General features: G+C 48.9%; 1 long non-coding RNA gene across 1 annotated transcript; it reads right to left on the bottom strand.

Moving 5' to 3' along the window:
• Window positions 1-10,295: 10,295 nt before the first annotated feature.
• Window positions 10,296-12,432, bottom strand: LOC132345714 (uncharacterized). The gene is made up of 3 exons (XR_009495200.1): window positions 12,031-12,432; window positions 10,742-10,950; window positions 10,296-10,506 (listed from the first exon to the last, which is right to left on the bottom strand). It is a non-coding gene; the product is annotated as an uncharacterized lncRNA (long non-coding RNA).
• Window positions 12,433-25,171: the final 12,739 nt, after the last annotated feature.

The following is a 25,171-nucleotide window of genomic DNA, read 5'->3' on the forward strand; positions in this document are numbered from 1 at the left end:
TTCTTTTCACAGCTATTTGTAAGGCCTCCCCAGACAGCCATTTTGCTTTTTTGCATTTCTTTTCCATGGGGATGGTCTTGATACCTGTCTCCTGTACAATGTCACGAACCTCCGTCCATAATTCATCAGGCACTCTAACAGATCTAGTCCCTTAAATCTATTTCTCACTTCCACTGTATAATCATAAGGAATTTGATTTAGGTCATACCTGAATGGTCTAGTGGTTTTCCCTATTTTCTTCAATTTAAGTCTGATTTTGGCAATAAGGAGTTCATGATCTGAGCCACAGTCAGCTCCCAGTATTGTTTTTGCTGACTGTATGGAGCTTCTCCATCTTTGGCTGCAAAGAATATAATCAATCTAATTTCAGTGTGGACCATCTGGTGATGTCCATGTGTAGAGTCTTCTCTTGTGTTGTTGGAAGAGGGTGTTTGCTATGACCAGTGCGTTCTCTTGGCAAAACTCTATTAGCCTTTGCCCTGCTTCATTCCGTATTCCAAGGCCAAATTTGCCTATTACCCCAGGTGTTTCTTGACTTCCTACTTTTGCATTCCAGTCCCCTATAATGAAAAGGTCATCTTTTTGGGGTGTAGTTCTAAAAGGTCTTGGAGGTCTTCATAGAACCATTCAACTTCAGCTTCTTCAGCATTACCAGTTAGGGCATAGACTTGGATTACTGTGATATTGAATGGTTTGCCTTGGAAACGAACAGAGATCATTCTGTCATTTTTGAGATTGCATCCAAGTACTGCATTTCGGACTCTTTTGTTGACCATGATGGCTACTCCATTTCTTCTAAGGGATTCCTGCCCACAATAGTAGATATAAGGGTCATCTGAGTCAAGTTCACCTATTCCAGTCCATTTCAGTTCGCTGATTCCTAGAATGTTGATGTTCACTCTTGCCATCTCCTGTTTGACCACTTCCAATTTGCCTTGATTCATGGACCTGACTTTCCAGGTTCCTATGCAATATTGCTCTTTACAGCATTGGACCTTGCTTCTATCACCAGTCACATCCACAACTGGGTATTGTTTTTGTTTTGGCTCCATCCCTTCATTCTTTTTGGAGATTTCTCCACTGATCTCCAGTAGCATATTGGGCACCTACTGACCTGGGGAGTTCCCCTTTCAGTATCCTATCATTTTGCCTTTTCATACTGTTCATGGGGTTCTCAAGGCAAGAATACTGAAGTGGTTTGCCATTCCCTTCTCCAGTGGACCACATTCTGTCAGATCTCTCCACCATGACCCGCCCATCTTGGGTGGCCCCACAGGGCATGGCTTAGTTTCATTGAGTTAGACAAGGCTGTGGTCCGTGTGATTAGATTGACTAGTTTTCTGTGATTATGGTTTGTGTGTCTGCCCTCTGATGCCTCTCGCAACACCTACCGTCTTACTTGGGTTTCTCTTACCTTGGACGAGGGGTATCTCCTCACTGCCGCCCCTCCTGACCTTGAAAGTGGAGTAGCTCCTCTCGGCCCTCCTGCACCCGTGCAGCCACCCCTCCTTGGACGTGGGGTAGCTCCTCTCAGCCGCCGCCCCTGACCTTGGGTGAGGGGTAGCTCCTCTGGGCCACGCTTAGGGGCAGCTGAGGGGAAACCGTCATTAGATGGGTTCAAATCCCTGCTCTGCCAGCTACTTGCTGTATGACTCCAGACAAATCATTTGTACTCTCTGAGCCTCAATTTTGTCATCTGTACAATGAGCACTTAGTGTGCTAGGCCTGGTATTGGCTGGAAATAGTCTCTGGGGACAGAGCTGGGGACAGTCCCTGCCCTTGGAAAGCTCACAGCCTAGAAACCAGGGCTGCTGCTGTGAGCTGGGGACTTGAGGATGATCTTCGTGTTTAATCTGCCCTGTGAGGACTTCCCTGGTGATCCAGAGGTCAAGAATCCACCTTCCAAGCCAGAGGATGTGGGTTTGATTCCTGGTCTAAGGAACTAAGATCCCACATGCCATGGGATGTGCCCCAATGAAGACCCAGTACAGTCCAAATATATATATATATATAATCTGTCCGTGACCAGGCACAACTTCATCCACTTCTCTTCCAGGTGCGTTCACATCACCACATCATGCAGAACTTCTCTCTCTTCTCCAGGCCTTTGCCCATGCTGAGCCTGCTGCCAGATACCCTCTTCTGCACCCCTTGGCCTGGAGATCTGTTCACTCCCCAGAGGTTGTCTCAGAAGGAGCTTTCCCCCCTGATCTCCCTCCCAAGCTGAATCTGGTCCTCCTCTGGGCTTCACAGAACCCTAGGTGCCCCCCACCACAACCATAGTCCCCATGTATCTTAGCAGCCCAGTGACATGTCTCTCTCTGCCAGCCTGAGAGCCCTGGGAAGGCAGAGCTGGGTCTATCTTGTTCACTGCTGTGTTCCTGGTGCCCCAAACAGGGCTTAGTACACAGTAGGCACTCACTAAATATTTGTTAAGCTCCTTGAGGAGACTTTTCTCTCCACTTTGTGGCTGAGAAAGCAAGAGTCCAGAAAGGACTGGTCTAGAGTTTCAAAGCGAATGAGTCTGAACTAGGATTCTAATTCAAACCTAACTTCCGATCCTGCTTTCCCGCACATTCTGGACACTTCTCGTGGTCCTCTGACTATCCTTTCCCCCATCTGACCAGCCTCTGGGTCCCTACTGTTTCTCTAAGATCCTCCCCCTAACAGCTCCCTGCAAGACCCCTGAGAGTCAGGACAACTGGGAAGGCTTCCTGCAGGAGGGGTCTCCTGGGCAGCGAAGTGTGCTGAGGGTTGCATCTCACAGCCTGTGGAGTGTGATGTTCCCCTTGGTTTGCTCATCCTCACCTCTCCAGCAGACACAGGGCGCAGGTGGGGAATCTATTTCCGCCGCTGTCCTTACACCCACCCGTCTCTCTTGGTGACTTCATCGGGGCCTGAGCTGGGGGTGCCACTGACCTCATCCTCCCACCTTCGAGAGGGTGTGTGAGCCTAACCTTGACACCCTAAAATAACTCAGCGGCAGCACACCCAGCCAGAATCTGGGGCAACAGGCACCTTCTGCGCGTTATCTGAGTCCCTGCCGCAGCCCCAGGAAGGAGGAGTTGTTATGGTCCATCGTTAGCAGATAAAAACTGAGCCCAGAGAGGGATTTCACTCGCCTGGGGATACAGAGCAAATGAGAGACAAAGCTGGGACTGGTCTCCCCTCGGCCGTTGCGCTCCCTTTTCAATGCATTTTCCCCGCGCCTGCTAGAGGGCGCCCATGAGCACCTGAGTGAGGCCGCGCCCCTCCTCTGCCCACAGCCCTCCAGGTCTTCCTCCTCCCAGAGATCAAAGCCCAAGCTTTCTGCTCCTTCACCCCTCCCCTCCTGGAGAAAAGACCTTCAGCCCACCAGTGGGTTGTGATCATAGGAAGTCCTTCCTCTTTCTGAGGACTCTCTTTTTCAACCTGTAAAATGGACAGGTTGTTGTTCAGTCGCTCAGCTGTGTCCAACTCATTGCTATCTCATAGACTGCAGCACACCAGGCTTCCCTGTCCTTCACCATCTCCTGGAGTTTGCTCAAACTCATGTCCATTGAGTCAGTGATGTCATCCAACCATCTCACCCTCTGTCATCCCCTTCTCTTCCTACTTTCAGTCTTTCCCACCATCAGGGTCTTTTCCAGTGGCCAAAGTATTAGATCTGTGATAGGGTTAAAGCAAAGTGAAGTCGCTCAGTCGTGTCCAACTCTTTGCGACGCCATGGAAAGTAGCCTGTCAGTTTCCTCCATCCATAGGATTTTCCAGGCAAGAATACTGGAGTGGGTTGCCATTTCCTTCTCCAGGGCATCTTCCCGAGCCAGGGATCAACCTGGGTCTCCAGCACTGCAGGCAGACTCTTTACTGTCTGAGCTATCAGGGAACCCCTACTATCAAATCAGATCAGATCAGTCGCTCAGTAGTGTCCGACTCTTTGCAACCCCATGAATCGAAGCACGCCAGGCCTCCCTGTCTGTCACCAACTCCCGGAGTTCACTCAGACTCACGTCCATCGAGTCAGTGATGCCATCCAGCCATCTCATCCTTTGTCATCCCCTTCTCCTCCTGCCCCCAATCCCTCCCAGCATCAGAGTCTTTTCCAATAAGTCAACTCTTTGCATGAGGTGGCCAAAGTACTGGAGTTTCAGCTTTAGCATCATTCCGTCCAAAGAAATCCCAGGGCTGATCTCCTTCAGAATGGACTGGTTGGATCTCCTTGCAGTCCAAGGGACTCTTAAGAGTCTTCTTCAACACCACAGTTCAAAAGCATCAATTCTTTGGCGCTCAGCCTTCTTCACAGTCCAACTCTCACATCCATACATGACCACAGGAAAAACCATAGCCTTGACTAGACGAACCTTTGTTGGCAAAGTATTGTCTCTGCTTTTGAATATGCTATCTAGGTTGGTCATAACTTTCCTTCCAAGGAGTAAGCGTCTTTTAATTTCATGGCTGCAGTCACCATCTGCAGTGATTTTGGAGCCCAGAAAAAGAAAGTCTGACACTGTTTCCACTGTTTCCCCATCTATTTGCCATGAAGTGATGGGACCAGATGCCATGATCTTCGTTTTCTGAATGTTGAGCTTTAAGCCAACTTTTTCACTCTCCACTTTCACTTTCATCAAGAGGCTTTTGAGTTCCTCTTCACTTTCTGCCATAAGGGTGGTGTCATCTGCATATCTGAGGTTATTGAGATTTCTCCCGGCATTCTTGATTCCAGCTTGTGTTTCTTCCAGCCCAGCGTTTCTCATGATGTACTCTGCATAGAAGTTAAATAAGCAGGGTGACAATATACAGCCTTGACATACTCCTTTTCCTATTTGGAACCAGTCTGTTGTTCCATGTCCAGTTCTAACTGTTGCTTCCTGACCTGCATACAGATTTCTCAAGAGGCAGGTCAGGTGGTCTGGTATTCCCATCTCTTTCAGAATTTTCCACAGTTGATTGTGATCCACACAGTCAAAGGCTTTGGCATAGTCACTAAAGCAGAAATAGATGTTTTTCTGGAACTCTCTTGCTTTTTCCATGATCCAGCGGATGTTGGCAATTTGATCTCTGGTTCCTCTGCCTTTTCTAAAACCAGCTTGAACATCTGGAAGTTCATGGTTCACGTATTGCTGAAGCCTGGCTTGGAGAATTTTGAGCATTACTTTACTAGCGTGTGAGATGAGTGCAATTGTGCGGTAGTTTGAGCATTCTTTGGCATTGCCTTTCTTTGGGATTGGAATGAAAACTGACCTTTTCTAGTCCTGTGGCCACTGCTGAGTTTTCCAAATTTGCTGGCATATTGAGTGCAGCTATGGACAGGTAACATTTCGCAAACCTATGCCAATGACTCCTTACATATTCAATTTTCCCTACACCCATAAGTGTTTGATTAAGATTTTCCTTTACACCTGCTCACATCGAAACATCAATACCTGTATGGATTTTTTTAAGGTTTCTTTTTTTAAAAATGTGTTTGTTGAATTTGTTACAGTATTACTTCTATTTTATGTTTTGGGTTTTTGGCTAGGAGGCATGTGGGATCTTAGCTCCCTGACCAAGGATCGAACCAGCACTCCCTGCATTGAAAGGCAAAGTTTTAACCATGGGACTGCCAAGAAATTCCCTGTATGAGTTTTTCAAAGTCCTTTTCTCTTAATCACAAACATAAAAGAAAGATCAGCATTTCTCATCATATCTAGAAGGTAACTGAAAATCCAATTTAATCTGAATCTCATTGGTTACTGATGCCTGCAGGAGCACTGATCCTGTGACGGGATTAGCAGGTAGAAAATGTGTAACAGACACCCCCTCCCCCAGGACCCAACTAAGACTTGGGGAAGATGGAAATGACGTTTAAGAAGAGTCTCTTTGCAGCTGGAGTTTGAGGTTATTTCTGCTGAGCACCCTCTGAAGTCATGTTGTTCTCGAACAAGGGGCATGCAGCTCTGGGCAACACTGACTCCCCATTCTAGGGTCAGGTGCAAAGATATCACTCCCTTGGGCAGACTCATCCTGGTAGCAAACATCAGATATTCTGTCTGCTTCCTTGACTGTGTTTTCTGTCTCTCTCAGTGAGCTTATGTTTCATGAAGGCCAGAATGGTTGTCTGCCTTGTTGCCTGCTGTCTTCAGTACCTAAGACAGCTTGGCATACAGTAGGTGCTCAATAATGTTGGCGGAAGTAATGAATGTATCCACATCTGCATCTCTTTGTGGTTGGCAGGATAATAACTCCCCCTCAAAAAAAGAGGTCCCCATCTTAATCCCCACAGCCTCTGCATATATCAACTTATGTGGCAAAAGTGACTTTTTGCAGATGCAATTAAGTTAAGAATCTTGAGATGGGGAGGTGATCCAGGATTACCTGGGTGAGCTCAGTGTCACCCCAGGAGAGAGGCAGAAATGCCAGAGTCTCAGAATGAGATGTGATAACAAAGCAACAAAGGCAAAGTGAGAAAGAGAGCAATAGTTTGAGAGAGACGTGATCAGTCTTGGCTGGCTTTGAAGATGGAGAATGAGGCCATGGGCCAAGGAATGCAGGCAGTCTCTAGAAGTTGGGAGAGCCAGAAAGTGGGTTCTTTCCTAGAGCCTCCAGAAGGAGTAAAATCCTTAATTTCAGCTCAGGGGAGCTCAGGATGGATCCCAGTGGAAAGATAAGAGGAGTCAGGACCGGGGAGAGCGCCACCCAGATCTGGTGTCCACTCAGCCAGTGTTTACTCCCAGGCGTTGTTCTGGATGCTGGGGCTGCAGCAGTGGAGGAAACAGATAAATCCCTGCCCTCAAAGGGCTGACCTTTCAGTGGGGAAGACGTATAATCAACAGTTCAATAAAACGCATAATACAATGGCAAATTCTTTCATCAAACATGAAGCCAATTGCTGGAGGGACAGGGTGATTATGGAAGGCTTCTCTGAGGAGATGACATTTGAGCAGAGACCTAAAGGAAGTGAGGAGGAAGCTGTGTAGATATCTGGGCAGTCAACACATGTGCAAAGGCCCTGAGGCATTAACTCTAGAGAACTGTGGATTTGGGAAATGATGGAGGAGAGTTGATGTTGCCGAGTGCATCCACCCAATGACCCACTGATTCCATATTTAATCATAGTCCTCAGGGAAACACTTTGCCTAATACATAAAGAGATGTGTGTGTGCTAAGTCATTTCAGTTGTGACTGACTCTCTGCAACTCTGTGGACTGTAGCCCACCAGGCTCCTCTGTCCATGGGATTCTCCAGGCAAGAATACTGGAGTGGGTTGCCATTTCCTTCTCCATTAATCAGCTATACTCCAATAGAAAAATAAAAGGTTTAATAATAATAACAATAAAGGAACTTCATATAATTAAAACAACAACAACAGAAAAGCAGGAATTGACCTAAAAAAATCCATAGTGTAAATTAGGGCATATTCTAACAATGCAATAGTGTAGAATAGTCAAAAAGGACATAATTAAATCCATACAATAATGATTTCTAGGGACTTCCCTGGTGGTCCAATGGCTAAGACTCCATGCTTCCAGTGCAGGGGGCCTGGGTTCAATCCCCGGTCAGGAAACTAAGAGCCCATATGGCACAGCAAAGACCTGGCATAGCCAAATAAATTCATTAAATAAATAAAAAGAATTTTTTTTTTTAGTGTTTCATTTGATATTTATTAGATAAAAAGATCTCAGTATTTGGTATTTTGAGTGTTGAATACAGAAGTCAATTCCTCTTCTCAAACTTTAAGTCAAACAGTAGAGAGGGAGGTTCAAAATACACAGTAATATTCCGGGAAAGCAGCTCTTTGGAAGTAATCCTGCCTTTTAGCAATTGCAGATTTCTCTGGTATAAATACTCCTGCTGCGGCTGCTGCTGCTGCTGCTGCTAAGTCGAATCAGTCGTGTCCGACTCTGTGCAACCCCATAGATGGCAGCCCACCAGGCTCCCCCGTCCCTGGGATTCTCCAGGCAAGAACACTGGAGTGGATTGCCATTTCCTTCTCCATTGCATGCAAGCGAAAAGTGAAAGTGAAGTCGCTCAGCCGCGTCCCATTCATAGCGACCCCATGGACTGCAGCCTACCAGGCTCCTCCATCCATGGGATTTTCCAGGCAAGAGTACTGGAGTGGCTTGCCATTGCCTTCTCCAAAAAGAATTTTTAAAAAATAATGATTTCTAACATTTATTGAGCACCTACTATGTACCAGGTACTGTGCTAAGCACTCTATGTGTAATAACACACAGCAACTCTTAGAAAGCAATCCTAAAATGACTACTAAAGAGTACCCACTGAAAAGGAGAGAGTATCAGTATCTGTATTTTCCCAAATGTGGCAATTTTAAAAGAAGTCCCTGAATTCTTTGACAGTTTATTCAACAGGTGGAGCCCAGTTCTCCTCTTTCTGAGGGTGAGTGGACTCAGCAACTGGTTTTTCACGCATAAAATAAGGCAGGAGTGACTAGAATGTAAAAGGCTCTCTGGCTTCCTTCTTGGTGTCTTTCTTGGATCACTCAGTTGATGGGGGCAGGGAGTGAGGAGCCAGCCACCATACTGTGAGGATGCTCAAGCAGCACTATAGCAAGGGAGAGGAACTGAGGCCTCCTGCCAGCAGCGGGGTGCATGGACTGCCTTGAAAGTGGCTCCTTCAGCCCCAGTTGAGCCTTCAGATGATCCAGCCCCAATCAGTGTCTTTGCAACCTCATGAGGGACCCCAACCCAGAACCATCTGGCTATACCACTTTCAGATTTCTGACCCTTAGAAATGAGACAATAATAAGTGTTCATTGTTTTAAACTGTTATGTTTCAGAATATTTCGTTATTCTGCAATAGATGGTGAGGAAACTGAGACACAGAGAGGTTAAGGAACTTTCCCAAAGTCACAGATTCTTACATGGCAGAGCTTGAATTCGAACCCAGGCAGTCAAAAATACAATGTTAGTAAAATCATAATAATAAGTTGCACAATTATATATGCCATGAGTACATTAATGTCTTTTTTTTTTTTCTGCAGCACTGCACAATTTGTGGGATCTTAGTTTCAGCCAAAGACTGAACCCAGGCCCTTGGCAGTGAAAATGCAGAGCCCTAACCACTGGACCACCAGGGAATTCCCTGCATTTTTTAATGCACAAAATAATCCTATTCACTGTTCCTGGATATAAATGTGCTTGAGAGAACATACAGATATAAGCACTCCCACATTTTGTTTGTTTCTTAAAAAATGAAAAACGACCTGAAGCAGATATGACAAAGGTTAACCATTCATTGTCAGCCCTGGCTGGGAGACACACAGGTGTTTGCTATGTTCATCTGTGCACTTTTCTCAAAATGAGAAATAAATGATTATAAGGAAGAGAAAAAGTTAGTGGTGGAGGACTTAAATGGGAGGGGAGGAAGTTCCAGGCAGAGGCAGCAGCTGAAGCTGGTGAAGACCTGAAGGCAGCGGTGAGCTCGGTCTTTTGGGGAAATGAGGAAACCTAGAACCTCTCATTCTACACCCTGGTGGCACCTTTGGGTCATGTATGCAGCCCCCACTTCAGACCAATTAACTCAGAACCTGAGGGCAAGCAGGGACAGGGTGGAGGACAGTGGCAGGGTTTAATATGTCCCAGGTGATTCTAGCATGCGCACATTGTCAGGAACCATTGAATACACAGTCTAGTGCAGTAGCCACTTAACACCTGTTTGCTGAGAGTCATAGAGAAGCTGAGGGGGATGGATAGGCCTCTGCCAGCCTGTCATTTGGACTTGGGAGAGGCCATCATCAGCCTAAGAGAATCCCAGGTGATAACAAGTGCTGTAAAGAAAATGCAGATAATAATGAAATTAATTATATCTTCTTCGGTGTCTGTTGATAACATTTTAAATAATAAATTGTTCTTGTTAAATTGTTTGACAAAAGAAATAAAGAAAATGCAAGAAGATGATGCGATAGGAAGCAGCCAAGCAGCCTTTTGAGCCAGCTGGTCAGGAAGAGCTTCTCGGAGGAGGTGACTCTTGAGCTGAGACCTGAAGGGGGAGCTGGCCCTGGAGGTGTGTGGGAAATGTGTGCCAGGCAGAGGGAACAGAAAGGGTGGAGGCCCTGGGGGAGCAACAAACATATAAACAGGTGGTTTGCAGCACAGGGTGAGCAGGGCTGTTCTGGGGGTCTCTAGGGGTGGCAATTCAGCCCACCACAGCAAAAATGCCCCCTCCCACTTCCCCACAGCCTTGAGAGAAACAGCACCTGAATAGAAGCGCTTATTTTTTTTCCCCCAAAGGAGAGCAAGCGTGAACACGATCACCCTATATCCATCTGATTTTAAATTTAGCCCAGTGCACATGGAACGCAGTTCAGGGGAAAAACAAGGAGTTACAAAAATATAATTCCATTTTCCGTCATGGGCAGCAGCAGAGGGAGTGGAGCAGGGAGAGATGGGGGTGGGGTGGGGTGGAGGATGAGGAAGAGGTAAAACTCCCAGAGCAGCTACACGATATGGCCTGCTGGGACAGAAGGCTTCTGGGGTCCCATCCTGGGTTCCCCACTTTCTCCAGTGCTGCCCCCCGACAGCTCTGTCCCTGCACAGACATAACGAGTAATGAGAATGGCCAAGTTAAAATCCAGCTCCGTCCCATCCCACGCTGCCCCCAAACGCCCATGGGTCCCCACTGCCCTGCCAGCAAGACACAGACTCTCTCCTTGCCCCGCGCTGTGTTCCTGCCCGGGTTGGGAAAACCGCCTTCCAGCCTAAAGAAACCACACACGCTGGCGACCAAGAAATGACCCCAAATGTAAAGACTGTAAGCAACGCACGTCACTGCCCATCGTTTCTGTGGGTCAGGAACCCAGCTCGGCTTAGCCAGATGCCTTTCTTCAGGGTCTGGTGAGACTTCATTCAAGGAGACACCTGAGGACCCCATCTCATCCGCAGCACAACTGGGGCAGGCTCAGCCCTACAGACTGGCTGCAAGCTGTTAGTGGCGCTTGGAGTCCTGCCAGGTGGCCTTCTCCATCGGGGCAGGCTTGTGGGGAGACAGAAAGAAATAACAAAGCTGAAGTTACAATCTCATGTAATTTAATGGACTTCAGAAGTACCATCCCATCATATTTTGCTATACTCTGTTGTTTAGAAGTGAGTCTGAGGGACTTCTTTGGTGGCCCAGTGGCTAAGACTCCCACTCTCCCAATGCAGGGGACCCAGGTTTGATCCCTGATCAGGGAACTAGATCCCGCGTGCTACAACTAAGAGTTTGCATGCAGCCAAAAAAGATCCTGCGTGCTACAGTTAAGACCCAGCACAGCCTAATTAATTAATTATAAAAAAAGAAGTGTCAGAGACCCCGTTAACACCCAGTTGGAGGGAATTGAACAAAGTGTGATAAAGGAGGAGGTGGGGATCCTTGGAGGGCCATTCTAGAACTGGGGCTTCATTAAGGGTATCACTTCAGGCTCATGCTGTGGAACCCTACACAGCTGTTGAAAGTGATAGGGGAGTTTTGAGTTAGAATGTTATTCTGTTGGACTTTCCTAGTGGTACAATGGATAAGAATCTGCCTGCCAATTCAGGGGACACAGGTTCGATCCCTGGTCCAGGAAGATCCCACATGCTGCCAGGCAGCTAAGCCCAGGTGCCGTAACTACTGGAGCCTATGCACCTAGATTCCATGCTCTGCAACAAGAGAAACCGCTGCAGTGAGAAGCCTGTGCCCCACAATGAAAAGCAGCCCTCGCTGTCAGCGACTAGAGAAAGCCTGTGTGCAGCAGTGAAGACCCGGCACAACCGAAAATAAATAAATAAAACTAGAGAGAAGAGAAGGGAGGTGAGAAATCTGTAAAAAAGAAGGAAAAAGGAATATTACCCTGTTACTATTACCCTGTTACTATCCCTCATAATCTAGTAATGGTCCTGCCTCAGGGCCTTTGCAAGTGCTATGCCCTCTCCCTGGAATGCCCTCTCCTTCATATCTTTGTATGGCTCCCTCCTTTATCTCTTTCAGATCTGTGCTCAAACTTGGAGAGGCCCTCCCTGATCACCCTCTGTTAAAATAGCACCGTTCCATCCCCTATCCCCCCTAATTTGTTCAGTCCACAGCTCAGCTCACCATTTGACTTTACATATTTATCTTGTTAGTTCTCCACTTCCCACTGGAATATCGGCTCCACAGAAGCGGGGACTTCTGTCTGTTCTGTCACTGCTGAATTCCCATCACCTGGGCACACAGTAGGTGCTCAATAAAAATGGACTGAACAAATGAATTTAGACAAACATGCCCCCTCCCCACAGATTCTTTGCTTAATGTCTTCTCCCTGATGAAAATCCTGAATGTCAACTCTTTTCTTATATGCCACCTCCACCCCCAGCCTCAGACTCTGGGACATCAGTGGTCTTGATCCTGTCTGTCAGCTTCATCTTTGTTGCTAGGCAACCCAATGCTCTTGACTTCCCCACCCCCAGCCCCTTAATCCACATTCTTTTCTTGGAATAGAACAGACTAGCTTGTCCCACCAGCCCACCTCCTCCCCACTAGCCCCTAGACCCCTGGCCACCCTTTCTGAATCAAATCGGCTTCTGAATGAGGGTCCCAATGCAAACCAGCCCTTCCTCATCTCTCTCCACTTTCCCAGGATCATCCAAGTCTATAGTGATCCCTCTGACTCCATCTTTCATGTGTTCTAAGCGCTTTCTCTGCGCAGATTTGCTTAATCATCACCCACTGATCTTAATCATCACCCTCATCTTCCCCCATACAGATGAGAGAGCTGAACTGTCAAAGAGGGGGCACAGCAAGCAAGAACCAGTGGGACTCACATCTGAGGCTTCAGGGGGTCCCAGGCGAGGTACTGTGTGACCTTGGGGAGGTCTCTTTCCCTTTCTTGTCCCCCACCCCGACTCCTAGCCAGGCAGTGAGGAGAGAGGAGGCTCTGGTTTAGGTGGGAAAATTAAGGCTGCACCAAAGAGGGACTTGGAACAGGGGCACTAAAAGATAAATTGGTGACCAATCACTAGGAAGAAAAGATTTTGGGGGACAGGCATCCTAGCAGACAGCACAGCAGGTGCAAAGGCCCTGGGGCCGGACCCTGCCTGGTGTGTTGGAGGAACAGGGAGGAGACCTGTGTGGCTGGAGCAAAGTGAGAGAAAGGAGAGAGGGAAGAGGGGAGGGAGGGGATGGGGCAGGTCACCCAGGGCCCTGTGGGCCATGGAGAAGACTTGGGTTTTTTATCTCAAGGGAGGTGGGAGCCCTGAAGGGCTGTGGGCAGAGGGAGGATGGATCTGACTTAGATTTTAAATTGATCATTCTGAATTATTTCAGAGAAGAAAAACAAAAATCTCAGGCAAAAGTAACAAACTGGGAGAGTAATATTGACATATGTACTCTGCTGCTGCTGCTGCTAAGTTGTTTCAGTCATGTCCGACTCTGTGCGACCCCATAGACAGCAGCCCACCAGGCTCCCCCATCCCTGGGATTCTCCAGGAAAGAACACTGGAGTGGGTTCATATGTACTCTACTACGTGTGAAATAGTGGAGACCTGCTGCATAGCTCAGGAAGCTCAGCTCAGGGCTCTGTGACGACCTAGAGGGGAAAAATAGGGTGGGGAAGGGAGATTCAAGAGGAAGAGGATCTATGTGTACATACATAATAGCTGATTCACCATGATCCACAACAGAGCCTAACACAACATTGTAAAACAGTTATACTCCAATAAAAAAATACTGACTCAGTGAACATAGAATTTGATCAAACTCTAGGAGATAGCGGAGGACGGAGGAGCCTGGCGTGCTACAGTCCACAGGGTTGCAAAGAGTTAGACATGGATTAGTGACTGAACACAACAAAAGCAAAATAATAGGTGAAAAAGAAAAGTGACGAAACAGTAACTGCGATCCTTAATTGAGGTCGGTTCTTATGCAATAGTATTCTCTGGACTTTATGTTTAAAAAGAGAGAAAAAAAAAGTCCCCAAATATAAACCAACTATTAATAATACACGAACAACGACAAGTTGAATTTGATTGGTGGGCCTTCACCTCCAGCCCCAGCTGGAGCCACTAACCGGGACATCCAAGGCCTCCCTCTGGCACAGTTGGCCATTTCCTGGGGCTGGGCACCCGTGTCACTGCCCACGCACCTTAGTCTTTCTGGCAGGGAGCCTAGCTTCTTCCCTGAACTTGACGAATTCCTCAGCTCTGAAGGCCTAATTGTGCGTAAATCCAATCGAGTTATCAGGCCCTGATGAGCAATTCCCGAGATTATTTAGCTCAGTGAAGTAAATAATGACATTAGCATCTCCTGCGAGTTCCTGGAGCCCCCGTCCCCCACTTCAGTCTTGTATTCATTTTCTGCATGGTCTTTTGAGTGGTGGGAATAAAGATGTGGAGGTGAGGGTAGAATCTTCAGATGTTAGCATAGGAGGGACTCAACACTTTCCTACAGATGGGGAAATTAAGGCCCAAAATAGGACGTGTCACACAGAAAGTTAGGGCCTCTGGAATCCATCTGCACCTCTTCAACCACGGCTGCAGACACTGACAACCCACATGGGCATCTCCCAGCTCACTTCCATCCTTGGATGTGCCAAGGCAGGACTCAAATACCAGCAGGAGTGACATTCAGAGCGTGTGTGTGTGGGGGTGTGTGTCGGGTGGTGGGTAGGGGAGGCTGTAGTGTTCATGAATCCTAAGATCTTGTCTTATTGAGAGAGACAAAGAGACACTGATTGACTTTCTGCTGCGGTAAGCTAAGTATGCCTGATTTTTTTTTAAGTATGATAAGAATGACTACTTAGAGGACAGAAATAGAGTGAATGATTTTCAAGCCACTAGAGAGAATAATAAAAGGAAATAGAGAAAATCCCACAAGTTCAGCAGGAGGTTGAAGAGAAGGTAAAAAGGAAGTAATGGGAAAAAATGGTGTTGACCATAAAACACTATAATAGAAAGCGATGGAAATATATCCAAATACATCTGCAAATTCAACAAATATAAGTGGATTAAACTCAACAAATATAAATGGATTAAACTCACTACTGGAAAGACATAGACTCTCAAATTAGACACATAAAAACAGCAACAAAGAAACAAAATCCATCACTGTGTTCTTTTGAGGACACACACCTAAAACAGAATGCTGATCATCAGCAAATAAATTGCAAGGAAAAAAAGACATAAAGAAACATAAAGAGAAATCAAACAATTATGTGTGTGGATCTTGTCTGGATCCACTTCAAAGTGTAGGAATTGTTTTTTTTAACTTTTTTTAGACTTCCTTTGTGGTCTACTGGTTAAGACTCAGCGTTTCCAGTGCAGGGGGCGAGCATTTGATCCCTGGTTGGGGAACTAAGATCCCACATGCCACACAGCATGGCTAAAAAAAAAATTATGACTTTATGCAACTGGAAGTTTAAAGGCTGATGGATTGCTGGACGATATTATGGAAATATTAATATTTTAACCATGAATCCTTATCTTTTAAAGATACAAACTGATCTGTGTATGTCTACATTATATGATTCCAGAATTGTCTTCAAAATAATACTAATGAAGATGAAACAAGATCAGTGATGAATTGATAAGTTTTCACATTGACAATGCTTACATAGGCTTCATTGCATTAATCTCTACTTTTATATGTTTAAAATTTCCCATCATAAAATGTTTTTATATTAAAAAAAAGAATGATGCAGATAAGCTTAAAAATTAAAGAATAGAAAAGAATTTACTAGGGAAATATGAACTCCCTAAAGAGCCCCCAGAATAATAAACCAGGCTCACCTCTGCACGGGTGGTGATTCTTTACCAACTGAGCTAACAGGGAAGCCCAAATGAATCTGTACCCCTCAACAACTCCCCCCCATCTTCAGGCCTCAGTGTCCTCTCCAAGATGGGCTGAATTCTTGCCCTCCAGGAGTTAAAGCAGAGAAACCAAAATCAGGCACACATTGTAGGGACTTCCCTGGGGGTCCAGTACTTAAGAATCCACCTTGCAGTTCAGGGGTGCAGGTTCAATCCCTAGTCAGAGAACAAAGATTCCCATGTGCCAGAGCCACTGATCCTGCGACAACTATACACTGCCTGTGCCACGCCAAAAAATCCCGCGTGGAGCAACAGAGAATCTGCCTGCTGCACTAAGACCCAACAACAGCCAAATAAATACATATTTTTGATGTTGTTTAAACACACACACACACACACACGGTACTGATTGAATAGTGCCTGTCTGCCCTGCCACTCCCACTGCTCCTGGACAAATTCAAGACTGCTTGGAACCTCAGAATGGGATTTTATTTGCCACTGGGGTCCTTACAGATGTAATTAAGGATCTTGAGATGGAATCATCCAGACTTAGCTGCTGCTGTTGCTGCTAAGTCGCTTCAGTCGTGTCCGACTCTGTGCAACCCCAGAGACGGCAGCCCACCAGGCTCCCCCATCCCTGGGATTCTCCAGGCAAGAACACTGGAGTGGGTTGCCATTTCCTTCTCCAACGCATGAAAGTGAAAAGTGAAAGTGAAGTCGCTCAGTCGTGTCCGACTCTTAGCGACCCCTTGGACTGCAGCCTTCCAGGCTCCTCCGTCCACGGGATTTCCCAGGCAAGAGTACTAGAATGGGGTCCCATTGCCTTCTCTGATCCAGACTTAGGGTGGGGCCTAAATCCACTGTGCTTCCCTGGTGGCTCAGACGGTAAAGAATCTGCCTGCGATGCAGGAGGGAGAAGGCAATGGCTCCCCACTCCAGTACTCTTGCCTGGCAAATGCTATGGACAAGGGAGCCTGGTAGGCTGCAGTTCATGGGGTCGCTAAGAGTCGGACACGACTGAGCGACTTCACTTTCACTTTTCACTTTCATGCATTGGAGAAGGAAATGGCAACCCACTCCAGTGTTCTTGCCTGGAGAATCCCAGGGATGGGGGACCCTGATGGGCTGCCGCTTATGGGGTCGCACAGAGTCAGACACGACTGAAGCGACTTAGCAGCAGCAGCAGCAGCAGTGATGCAGCAGACCTGGGTTTGATCCCTGGATTGGGAAGATCCCCTAGAGGAGGGCGTGGCAATCCACTCCAGTATTCTTGCCTGGAGAATCCCCAGGGACAGAAGAGCCTGGCTGGCGGGCTACAGTCCATGAGGCTGAAAAGAGTCAGACATGACTGAGCAACTAAGCACATAAATTCACTGATCAGTGTGTTTATGAGAAAGGAGAGGCTGATCTGGACACACAGGGAAGAGAGTCATGAAAAATGATGGAGGCAGAGACCGGGGTGATGTGGCTATCAGCCAAAGAATACCAAGGCTGCCTCAAAAGTACTGGCTTGAAACAGCCTGAATTTATTATTTTTAAACTTCTGGAGCTAAAATCCTGGTGTGGGCAGGGCAGTTCCGGGGAGAATTGTTTCCTAGCCTTTTTCAACTTCTTGAGGCCTTCTGCATTCCTCGGCTCAAGTAACAGTTAGGGGGGAGGGGCAAGGGAGGGGAGTCCTTCCTTCATCTTCACAGCTAGTGCAGTCTTCCTCCCATTACATCCCTCTGATAAGGGTCCCTGTGGTTACACTGGTTGTTGTTGTACGTTGCTAAGTTGTGTGGAACTCTTTGCCACCCATGGATTGCAGTATGCCAGGCTCCCCTATCTTTTACTATCTTTTGGAGTTTGCTCAAACTCATGTCCATCGAGTCCGCGACACTTTCTAATCATCTCATCCTCTGCCACCCCCTTCTCCTTTTCCCTCCAATCTGTCCCAGCATGAGGATATTTTCCAATCAATCAGCTCTTTGCATTAGGTGGCTAAAGTATTGGAGCTTCAACTTCAGCATCAGTCCTTCCAATTAATATTCAGGGTTGATTTCCTTTAGGATTGACTGATTTGATCTTCATGCAGCTCGAGGGACTGTCGAGAGTCTTCTCCAATACCATAGTTCAACAGCATCAATTCTTTGGCACTCAACTTTCTTTAACGGTCCAGTTCTCACATCTGTACATGACTACTGGAAAAATCATAGCTTTGCCTAGACAGACCTTTGTCAGCAAAGTGATGTCTCTGGTTTTTAATGTGCTGTCTATGTTCGTCATAGCTATTACACCGGGCTCACTGGGATAATCCAAGATAATCTCTTTAATTTAACTGTCAACTGATTTAGCAACTTTAATTCCATTTGCAACTTTAATTCCCCTTTGCCATTCCAGGTTTAATATTCACAGATTCCAGGGATTCAGATGAGGACATCTTTGTTGTTCTTCAGTCATTAAGTCGTGTCCGACTCGGTGACCCCATGGACTACACCATGCCAGGCTTCCCTGTCCTTCACTATCTCCTGGAGTTTGCTAAGATTCATGTCCATTGAGTCAGTGATGCTATCCAAGCATATCATCCTCTGCCACCCCCTTCTTTTCCTGCCCTCAATCTTTCCATCTTCATAGTCTTCTCCAATGAGTCGGTTCTTCGCACCAGGTGGCCGAAGTATTGGAGCTTCAGCTTCAGCATCAGTCCTTCCAATGAATATTCAGGGTTGATTTCCTTTAGGATTGACTGGTTTGATCTCCCTGCTGTCCAAGGGATTCTCAAGAGTCTTCTCCAGCCCCACAATTTGAAAGCATCCATTCTTCGGTGCTCAGCCTTCTTTGGGGAGCATTATTTTGCCTAACACAACTGGTTATGTAGCTTTAATCTCCCAGGACACATGGAGATTATTCCTAACCATGCCATGGTATTCCTCTTCCCTGCCTTCCTTTGGAACTTGCTTCTGTTTATGCCTCAGATTACAGTTTATGGATCACCTCCTCCAGGAAGCCCACCTTGATGCTTCCTTTAGTCCCCAATGCCACCTGTATCATAATCATAGCTCTTACCACTCTGTGGGTTACCTAGTGATGTCTGTCACTCCCACTAGATCATTAGGAAGTGTCTCTTGTCCCTGCTGTATCCTCACATCTAGCATAGGACTTAGCACACAGTCGACACCCAATAAATGTGTAGCCTGCATGAGTTGGAGGCTGCTCCACTCAGGTCTGTAAATAGCTCCAGCCTGGTGAGGATAAATGTAATACTAGCATACACAGGGACCCACAGATTTGGCAGGCGGGTGGGCACTGGTGGCTGCAGGACCCCATATTCCTGGCCAGGCCTGGCTGAGCCTGGTGCCTGCCGCTCCAAGCACCCCTCCCGGCCTCCTCATTAAAGCAGGCCTTTTACTTAGGCAGGCGCTGCCAGTTCTAATTGACTGCCTGCATCCCTGGGGGGACTCAAGTTCCCGAGGTCGGCAGTTGGGCCAGGGCCAGACCACGGCAGGTGGGAAGGAGCCCAGCTCCAGGATGGGAAACAAGGCCTGAAGGCTGGACCTTCGGTCTCACTGGAGGCTGCCCACCCGCCCTCCCTCACTGGCCTCCGACCCTGTGGCACCCACTGTCCTCAGGCTCAGGGTGCCCTCACAGCTTGTGCAAGCCCTTGGTAAGTTTGCTCTTCAGATACTTGGTAACACTGAGAACACACCTAGATGTACAGAGACATGCAAACATGCGCAAACCCACAACCCACAGATCCAGACCGAGAGGTGGTGTGACATGGTGGTGAGACATGTGGGAGCATAACCTGTCTGTGACTCAGCCTTTCCACCTGTAAAATGGGTTTACAGTGGTCCCCCTCCCCCCACCCCCGACACACACACATTCATGGGGTCCCCCTCCCCCCCCAACCCCGACACACACACATTCATGGGGCTTCGGGGAGAAATAAATAGGTTAATAGTTAGAAAATGCTTAACCCAGGACGTGGTTCTATAGGGCTTATTATGTATGCATTTGACAGGTATTGATGGAGCACTTAATGCATGCCAGGCCTAGCAATTACAGCGGTGAACAAGATTCACATAAGTTCCTTCCCAGGTGATGCCAGTGGTAAAAAAAAAAAAAAAATCTGCCTGCCAGTGTAGGAGATACAAGAAATGCAGGCTCAATCACAGGGTTGGGAAGATCCCTTGAAGTACGAAATGGCAACCCACTCCAGTATTTTTGCCCACGAAATCCATGGACAGAGGAATCTGGCAGGCTACAGTCCATGGGGTCACACAGAGTTGGACCTGACATGCACACACGCTGTCCTGGGGAGCATGGAATCTGGGGAGGGGGAGAGTGAGTCTAATAAGAGAGTAATTGTTGGAGTGTGCTGGGAGGACACAGGTGGACACACACACACACACACCTGGAGAGACACTCTCTGAGTTTCTGTGACTATTTCCATTTCACAAAGGGAATAAATGAGGCTCAGAGACAGAAGAAAAACGGGTTTAATTTGGGGCCATGCAGTTTCTGAAACAGTCAACACTTCACATGGCCCCAGGGCCTTTGCCCTGTTGTCCCACTTCCAGGCACCCCTCCAGGTCCTCATTCTTCTGTCCTCAGCTCAAGTGTCACTTCCTCAGGTAGCCTTTGGAGTCCCTCTCTCCCCTGACTCCTTGAAACTCGCCTAGCTACGGCTGCGTTTGACTAGGGAGCTTCTTTCATTAATATCTGTCATAGCTGCCTCTGAGTTCCCAGAGCCCAGCACACAGTGGGTGCTCTATGAATGCACACTGGCCCTGGGGCTCAGCCCCGCTCCTGAGAACTTGCAAACTGGCAGCTGGGGGAGTTCAAGCTGGGGGCGTCCCTCCCACCTCCCAGCTTTGATCTGGGCAGTCCCCTCCTCAGCCACCACCACCACGCTTCTAGAACCTGTTCCTAGCTTTTCATCCTCCCTGGAGAGGCCTCATTACCACTCCCAGCCCAAGAGACAGGAATCTGCAGCCTCCTGGGCTTTCAAATCAATACATGAAAATAGAAATCGATGCCGCCACATGGACAACCTGGGGCCTAACCTTGGGCTGCAGGCCTCTGGCCGCCTGCTGTAGCTTCTAGCCCCTCCTTTGTGAGCTGAAGGGGATGACAGACTTTGGAGCTCAGAGCCTCGGGAACTGGTAATCACTGTCATTCGGATAATGATTTTAATTATTATCTAATAAAAGTATATTTAGCAGCATCCCTTTTGTGAGCGTTTACACGGTTTGGGGCACTTTCTTTTTTCGGCCACACCAGGGATCGAACCTGCACCCTTGGCAGGGAAAGTGCAGAGTCCTAACCTCTCAACCAGGGAATTCCTTCAAGGCACTTTATAAAAGCTTCTCTTTTTTTACCCACTTTTGTTTTCCATCACTTAAAATTTTTTTTATTGCTTGCACCTTGCTTGCAGGATCTTCATTCCCTGACCAGGGATCAATCCTATACCCCCTTGCTGTGGAGGTACAGAGTACTAACCCCTGGACTGCCAGGGAAGTCCCTAAAACCCTTTCTTCTTCTTTTTTTAATATTTGTTTATTTATCTGGCTGTGCCGGGTCTTAGTTGCATCTTCATTGTGACATGAGACCTCTTAGTTGCAGCATGTGGGATCTCATTCCAACCAGGGGTCGAACCCCTTCCACTGGGAACATGGTGTCTTAGCCACTGGACTTCCAGGGAAGTCCTAAAACCCTTTTCTTGATCCCACATTCCTCTCCATTGACCACCCGGTTTCTGAGAGTCCGCTGTCTACACTCATCTTCCTCCCATCCCCTTCAGGATCTCCTCCCCACTAAGGGCCCCCACACCAGGAATCTGCATTCTCGAAAAGATGCCCCTGGCCAGGGGCACCCACCCTGGTGACTGCCTGGCAGGAGGAAACAGCAGCTGCCCCATAAGAAGATTGCTGGCGGGGGGAGGCTGCCCTGGAGGGTTCTGGGATAGGGGACCACTTGCCAGGCAGCAGGCCCAGTCTCAGACTCACCTACCTCAACCCCTGACTCCAAGTCTGGGGCCTGGGAAGCCCTGGGCATATGACCACACCCTCCCCCCCTCCACCCCTCACACACAAACACAGGCACACCCAGCCTCTCTCATGAAGAACACAGGATAAGAGGGAAAATTGGAGAGCCAGCTAACACTTACGAAAGGTGTATTCCATACTAGTGAGTTTGTATCATAACTGCTTCAATTTTAAGAGCAACTGGGGAAACGGAGGCAAAGAGAGACGCCGTCGCCGGGCTAGTCACACAGCTAGTACGTGGCAACCTGAGTTTGAACCCTTCTCTCTCTGAGTTGGGGCTTCCCAGGTGGCACTAGTGGTGAAAAAAAGAAAACCCGCCTGCCAATGCAGGAGACATAAGAGACAGGGGTTCAGTTCCTGGGTGGGGAAGATTTCCTGGAGGACAGTGTAGCAACCCACTCCAGTATTCTTGCCTAGAGAATCCCCATGAACAGAGGGGTCTGGTGGGCTACAGTTCATGGGGTCACAAAGAGTCAGACACGACTGAGTGACTTGGCATGTAGGCACTCTTTGAGTTGAGAGGCCTGCCTGTGCTAAATATCTTATTTCCCATGCAGGGACAGTGGGATCCACAGAACCATCCACCAGGTGGGTTCTATTATCCACTAGTGGTGCAGATGAGGAAACTGAGGCTCAGACGGGCTGCTGGGCTGTGCTAGGAAGGAGACAGCATGACTGGGGCTCCAGTCCCAAGTCGGGTACCCAGAACCTGGTCTCTTAACCACTCCAGTCACCAAAGGTTCTCCCGGGCACTATTTCAGCATCCTTTAGGTGGGGTTCATTGCAGAACCCAGGTTATGAGGACCACGTGCCAGCAGGCTTGTAAAGAGCCCCTTGTGGGGTCTGGCCAAACAGGAGGGTCTGATTTGGGTGAGTTGAGGACACAATAGGGACGGAGGCTGGGAAAAATTTTCCCATGGCCCCCGTCAGTCAACCTCTCTCCAACCTGGGACAGTTAAATCTGCCACCCTCCCCCGCCCTCCGCTCCCAATCCCCACCCCCCGGCCTGAGATCCCCTTCCCTGGCGGTCACTTAAGTGCCCTCCGGCCCCTCGCAGGGACAGCGCCGCCTCTGTGTCCGGCGCGGGGCCAGCGTCTCTCCAGGTTTCTCAGCGTTGCCCAGAGACGGGTGGGCTGTCGGCTGGCCCTCGCCCCCGGCACGCAGAACCCTGCCCGCCCAGGCCCCAGGACCCCGGATCCAGAACAATAGGCAGGCCGAGGGGAGGAGGGGAGACAGGCGGGGCTGGGGCCTCGGGGGGCCTGGGAACCGAGCGGCTCGGGGTCGGTGTGCAGGGAGGGGGGTCCTGCGATCAGACAGAGGCTCCCGGAGGAGTGGGAGCTCGGGGCGGGTGGCGGGGAGTGAGGCGCACCCAACCAGGAGGGAGCTCGCGGAGGCCGGGGAGCTTAGCCCCCTCCCCAACGGTGGCTCCGGGAGGAGGGGCCGCCTACTCCCCCCCAGCCACTGGGCTCGTGCGGGGAACAGGTGTCGGGGGTTCTGAAGGCAGGACGAAGGGGCACAATCCCTTTCGGAAGTGAAGCGGCATCGGGGCCCCGCACCGCTATAAATACGGTCACAGCTGACTAGGGGGAGGGGACCTGAAGGACCCGAGAAGTGGGACGTAGGGTGCGGGATGGCGGGCGACCCTGAGCTTGGGGACGCGGCCAAGCTTCTGGGAGGATGCGAAACCCGGTGACGTGCTACTTTCCGGACCCTGGCGTCCTGGGGGCCCAGGGGTGGGCAGAACTGGGCGTGTCCATAACCTATATAAGCACCGCCCCTCGCCGAGCTCCGCCCCCTCGCCGAGCCGCCTCCGGGTCTGAGCCCACTGCACTCTCTCAGCCCCTCCCCTTCCGTCGCCCTCTCCTCATCTTTAGCCCCCTCCCCTCGCTGAGTCTCCTCTTCTGTCTCAGCCCCTCCTCTCTCAGCTCCCCCTTTCTAAGCACCCCCTGCCACCTTTCAGCTCCTAGTGGGGAGAGGTGTCCTGGGACAGCCCCTTCCGGCTGTTCCAGGTAGAAACTTGACTCCTTGGCTGGCAGGGGCTACCCTGGCTCCTCCTCATCTGCAGTATCACCCTCATATTCTGTGACTAGAACAGCCGGAGCTTTTGGGGTTCTGCCCTCCCCGATAGCTCCTCGTGCCCGATTATCTCCTACCTCCAACACCCAGTCCGGGGCTAGGCTCCCTATCAGAAACGACCAGAAAGAACTTCATGCAGGCACACCCCCTTCAAGTCCCTGCCTTAGACCTCTCCCTTGCTTCCCAGACCCAGGAGCCAATTTCTGAAATGGGTGATGGGTAGAAATCCTAACTTCATTAATTTTTTCATTCATATTCTTCAACAAACATTGAATGAGCACCTACCGCCTGCAAACCTGTGCTGGGGGTTGGGGATATAGCTCATTGACCAGTGGGGAAGATAGTGGGGTGTTGGAGGTTAGAGGGCTGTGATGGGGGGGCAATAGGGGTCAGGGAGGTGATGGGTCCCAGAGGGAAGGCTTCCCACAGGAGGTGTCATCTAAACTGAAGGCTAAAGATATTAGGGCCCAAGAGAGGGTGTACCTAGCAGAGAACCACAAGTGCAAAGGCCCTGAGGCGGGAGCAAGAGCCCCTGGCTTTCAGTCCCAGCTTTGCTGTTTATTTGCTGTGTGACCTGGACAAGTGACTATTTCTTTCTCATTGTTACCAGCGCTCAACGGAAGGGCTCAGCTGGGCACCCGATACACAAGAGATGCTCCATAAATATTTGCCAAATGTTGATGAAGGAACTGCAGTTCTAGAGGGTTGTCATGAAAGAGAAGGCTTCACGGCCCCTGCCTGGGGATGGGTGGGTTGGGGCAGTTTGTGACCTCTTTGTCTGGCCAAGGTGCCCCTGTCCGCTGGGCCCCTCCCCCAGGCCCACCCGTCCTCCACCAGCTGTCTCTCCATGTGTGCGCCCGCCTGTCAAGAGCAGGCGCCTGTTCCGGAACACCTGATGCCTTGCTTCCCAGGGATTTCAGAGGGGTAGATGCACGGAAGTTCAGCTGCCATGGGGGCTTAACCCTGGAGCCTGGGCGCCGGGTCTTCAGAGGCCCAACATCATCCCTCTTGACTCCGTAGAAAGCTCTGGCAGCGCTCCCAACCTTAGCTAGAAAGACCCCACTTCAACTCCTAGCTCTGGCGTTGCTCAGCTGTGTGGCTTTGGGAATGTCAGTCAACCTCTCTGGTTACTGCCACCACCAATAATAATAAGAGCTGACACATCTTCAGTGCATATGATGTGCCTGAGGCCATGTTTAGAGCCTTTCTGTGAATGAACTCTGCCTTCTAGCAGGATTCTGAGTTCCCAAGTATTGTTGACCCCCTTTTAAAGATTGAAAACTGAGGCACAGAGTAAGGTTATATGACTCACAGGGTGAAATGATCCAATGAGTAATCACTGTTGGGTTGGCC

The sequence above is a fragment of the Bos taurus genome, chromosome 7 (assembly GCF_002263795.3).
Source record: "Bos taurus isolate L1 Dominette 01449 registration number 42190680 breed Hereford chromosome 7, ARS-UCD2.0, whole genome shotgun sequence".
NCBI classification, from domain to species: Eukaryota; Metazoa; Chordata; class Mammalia; order Artiodactyla; family Bovidae; genus Bos; species Bos taurus.